Source organism: Pimephales promelas, chromosome 2, assembly GCF_988280905.1.
Source record: "Pimephales promelas chromosome 2, fPimPro1.hap1.1, whole genome shotgun sequence".
Lineage (NCBI taxonomy): Eukaryota > Metazoa > Chordata > Actinopteri > Cypriniformes > Leuciscidae > Pimephales > Pimephales promelas.
The window spans coordinates 52,820,785-52,825,784 of NC_142770.1; positions in this window are offsets into that span (position 1 = coordinate 52,820,785).

Below are 5,000 nucleotides of genomic sequence, written 5' to 3' on the forward strand. Positions count from 1 at the left end.
GCAGTCTGGATTTTATATGCCCACCCAGAGCGAGTCTGAGTGGGACTCACGACGGTCTGATCAATGGTAGGGGGTGCTCTGTGTTTTGCACCACCACACTTGCCCTCTTCCATACAGCCCCGAAGGCCCGTTTTAGGCGTCTTCCCTCCAGGTCGAGCTCCAGGGGGTGTCGGGCGAATCTGACTCTGGCCCAGGACGGGGCCACCCTCCCTGGGCTGGCCAGGGAGGTCTGAGACCATGGAGCTTTGGAACCACACCACGTCATTGGACTTAGTCGATTTTACTCAAATTTTTTGGCACCAGAGCCGGACCCCGCCACGCGCGCCGGGCTCGTGCCCAGGAAAGACGCACCCTGCCTGGGGTGCACTTTACATAAAACCGGCCTGTCTTTTCCTGGAGGTCTCGTACTTCCAGAGCTCCGACGGGGGGGGCGTAGTCTGGATTTTATATGCCCACCCAGAGCGAGTCTGAGTGGGACTCACGACGGTCTGATCAATGGTAGGGGGTGCTCTGTGTTTTGCACCACCACACTTGCCCTCTTCCATACAGCCCCGAAGGCCCGTTTTAGGACCGTCTTCCCTCCAGGTCGAGCTCCAGGGGGTGTCGGGCGAATCTGACTCTGGCCCAGGACGGGCCACCCTCCCTGGGCTGAGGGAGGTCTGAGACCATGGAGCTTTGAACCCACGTCACGCCATTGGACTTAGTCGATTTTTCTCAATTTTTTTGGCACCAGAGCCGGACCCCGCCACGTGCGCCGGGCTCGTGCCCAGGAAAGATGCACCCTGCCTGGGGTGCACTTTTCAGAAAACCAGCCTGTCTTTTCCTGGAGGTCTCGTACTTCCAGAGCTCCGACGGGGCGTAGTCTGGATTTTATATGCCCACCCAGAGTGAGTCTGAGTGGGACTCACGACGGTCTGATCGCTGGTAGGGGTCCTCTGTGTTTGCCACCACCACGCTTCCCCCTCTCTCATACATCCCCGAAGGCCCGTTTTAGGACCGTCTTCGCTCCAGGCGGAGCTCCAGGGGTGGCGGGCAAATCTGAATCTGGCCCAGGACGGGCCACCCTCCCTGGGCTGGCCAGGGAGGTCTGAGGGCATGGAGCTTTGGAACCACACCACGTTATTGGACTCTGTCTATTTTTTCCCCCAAACTTTGGCACCAGAGCCGGACCACCACACCATGTGCGCTGGGCTCGTGCCCAGGAAAAGATGCACCCTGCCTGGGGTGCACTTTTCAGAAAACCAGCCTGTCTTTTCCTGGAGGTCTCGTAACTTCCAGAGCTCCAGCGCGGCGTAATCTGGATTTTTACATGCCCACCCAGAGTGACTCTGAGTGGGACTCACGACGGTCTGATCGCTGGTAGGGGGTCCTCTGTGTTTGCCACCACCACGCTTCCCCTCTCTCATACATCCCCGAAGGCCCGTTTTAGGACCGTCTTCGCTCCAGGCGGAGCTCCAGGGGTGGCGGGCGAATCTGAATCTGGCCCAGGACGGGCCACCCTCCCTGGGCTGGCCAGGGAGGTCTGAGGGCATGGAGGTTTGGAGCCACCGCACATTTTTTGTACTCTGTCGTTTTTCGAGATCTGGGCTTCAGAGTCGAGCCCAGGCTCCGTTTCAAGGTGGGCATTGGGCTTCGTTCTTGCCCAGGAGACCCGCACCCTGCCTGGGATGCACTTTTCAGAGAAACCGGGCCGCCTTTTCCTGGAGGTTCTCGTGTTTTTCAGAGCTCCACCACAGCAGAGATTGAATCCTCTTCCCCAGCCAGAGTGCACCCTCTCTGGCTTGGGTGAGTGCCTTGAGTGCCCTGGAGGTCCGAACCAACAGCACGTTTATGGACTTTGTCTATTTTTCCAAATTCGACTCCAGAGTCAAGCCGGCCAAGGGGCTCTCTGAAGGCCCCTCTCTCCCTCCCTCATCCTCTACAAGAGCCCCATGGTCCGTTTTAGGACCGTCTTCGCTCCAGGCGGAGCTCCAGGGGTGGCGGGGGAAATCTGAGTCTGGCCCAGGACGGGCCACCCTCCCTGGGCTGGCCAGGGAGGTCTGAGGGCATGGAGGTTTGGAGCCACCGCACCTTTTTGGACTCTGTCGTTTTTCGAGATCTGGACTTCAGAGTCGAGCCCAGGCTCCGTTTCAAGGTGGGCATCGGGCTTTATTCGTGCCCAGGAGACCCCGCACCCTGCCTGGGATGCACTTTTCAGAGAAATCGGGCCGTCTTTTCCTGGAGGTTTCGCGTTTTTTTTTTTTTTCAGAGCTCCACCACAGCAGAGATTGAATCTGCTTCCCCAGCCAGAGTGCACCCTCTCTGGCTTGGGTGAGTGCCTTGAGTGGCCAGGGCCAACATCACCCACGGGCATCGGGCTTTATTCGTGCCCATGAGACCCGCACCCTGCCTGGGATGCACTTTTCAGAGAAACCGGGCCGTCTTTTCCTGGAGGTTTCGCGTTTTTTTTTTTTCAGAGCTCCACCACAGCAGAGATTGAATCTGTTTCCCCAGCCAGAGTGCACCCTCTCTGGCTTGGGTGAGTGCCTTGAGTGGCCAGGGCCAACATCACCCACGGGCATCGGGCTTTATTCGTGCCCATGAGACCCGCACCCTGCCTGGGATGCACTTTTCAGAGAAACCGGGCCGTCTTTTCCTGGAGGTTTCGCGTTTTTCCAGAGCTCCACCACAGCAGAGATTGAATCTGCTTCCCCAGCCAGAGTGCACCCTCTCTGGCTTGGGTGAGTGCCTTGAGTGGCCAGGGCCAACATCACCCACGGGGCATCGGGCTTTATTCGTGCCCAGGAGACCCGCACCCTGCCTGGGATGCACTTTTCAGAGAAATCGGGCCGTCTTTTCCTGGAGGTTTCGCGTTTTTTCCAGAGCTCCACCACAGCAGAGATTGAATCTGCTTCCCCAGCCAGAGTGCACCCTCTCTGGCTTGGGTGAGTGCCTTGAGTGGCCAGGGCCAACATCACCCACGGGCATCGGGCTTTATTCGTGCCCATGAGACCCGCACCCTGCCTGGGATGCACTTTTCAGAGAAACCGGGCCGTCTTTTCCTGGAGGTTTGGCGTTTTTCCAGAGCTCCACCACAGCAGAGATTGAATCTGCTTCCCCAGCCAGAGTGCACCCTCTCTGGCTTGGGTGAGTGCCTTGAGTGGCCAGGGCCAACATCACCCACGGGGCATCGGGCTTTATTCGTGCCCAGGAGACCCGCACCCTGCCTGGGATGCAGATCGGTTTGTGTGAGTCCTGGTTGTGTGAGCGTTACCCTTCTACATCACCCCCAAGGCCCGTTTTAGGACCGTCTCGGCTCCGGGCGGACAGCCGGGGGGCGGGGGGCGAATCTGCCTCCGGCCCGGGTCGGAGCTCCCTCCCCGGGGCCGTGCGTGGAGACCCGTCGCGCCCGGAGCTCCCGTGCAACCCCACGTTTTGGACTTGGGTTTTGGAGCGAGCGAGCGGGGTCGAACCCCGGGGGCCGAGCCGCCACGGAGTCCCCGAGCCCCGGGGACGAAGCCCCGGGAGCGAGGTCCCTCCGTGGAGGCGCGAGCCCCCAGGGCCCGGCCGCCCGCCCGGGGAGGAGAGCGCACGCTCCCCTACCCCTCAGAACCCACGTGGCTGGTTGCAGCAGACCCTGTGCACCGGAGGTTCCTCCAGGAGCGCGGGGCTGGGTGCTCTAAGCCCAAGTCATACAGGCAACCATGCCTCCCCGGGACTCCCCCTGCGAGCGGCGGCTGTTTGAAGGACGGTAACCCCACCGCACGGGGCTTCAAACGACCGTAGCTCTCCGAAGGCGGCTCCGATCGACGCCAAATTTTTGTCGGCTGGAGAACGGGACGAGACCTTTCGAATGAGACCGCCCCCAGCCCCGTGGGCCCCCGGGGGCCCGAGATACGGGCCCCCAAAGCGCCCCGGAAGCGGAAAAACGCAAATATCTCGCCGAAAACTCGACGTGCCCGGCCGAGGCCGGGCTCATTCGAACCGTCTCGCCGAGCTGAACGCGTCCATATGCGTTTCGTCGTTTTTGGTCGAGTATTCGCGGAGATATCGGCCGAAAACCCTCGGCCGCGCTCTGAAATGGCGCCCGCCGATGACGTCACGATCCCGGGAGAAAATCGCCCGTATCTCCGCGACGCGAAGGCCCAGAGAGCTCAAATTTGGGTGGCGAGGTCCCACGGGGGCCCTCGCTCGAACCAGGGCGGCGGCGGGCCCCGGGGACGCCCCCTACCGGATCGCCGTTCGCCGGGACCCCCGACTTTGAACGGCTATAACTCGGGGACCCGGGCGAGTTGGACCTCGTGGGTGGGCTCTTTCGAAAGGCCCCGTCCGGCACTACGGTCGATTCGAGTTTGGGGAAGATTGGCCCGGGGGTTCGCGAGATATAAGCCAAAAACGCCGCGCCTTTGACCGGGCCTAACTCCCTGACCCCGAGGCCCCCGGGGACGCGGGTGGCCTCTTTGGATAGGGCCCCCCGAGGCCTACGGAAGACCCGAGTTTGAAATTTTTTCGCCCGGCCGTTTTCGAGATATCGGCGAAAAACGGAATCTTCCCGTCCGGTGGGTGGGTGGGTGTGGGTGTGGGTGTCTCCGGGGGGCGGGGGGACTTCCAGGACCCCGGGGGGGCCACCTGGCCGTGCCCGAGGACGGTGCACCTCCCTGGGTGTGCCGTCAGAGCCTCCGGGGCCCCGGAAGTCCCCGCCCACTGCACGTTTTCGGACTTTGAGGGATTTTCGGGCCCCGAATTCGAACGCCCGTAGCTCGGGGACCCGGCGGCCCAGAGACACCGGACTCGGGTCAAGTGTGGCGTCCCGGCGGGCCCCTCGCAAAGAGCCCGCCCCCGAGCTCCGGGGCCCCCGGGTCCCGGAGAAAAGGGGCCCGACGTGTCGGGGGGGCGCCCGGGAAGGAAAGGTCCCAGGGGCCCGGGGCAGGCGGGGTCCGAGAGGGCCCGTGGGGAGCCCCCGACACCCGAAAGGGCGAGCCGCTGGGACCTCCCCTCTCCGAGATACGGGCCGTTTTCTC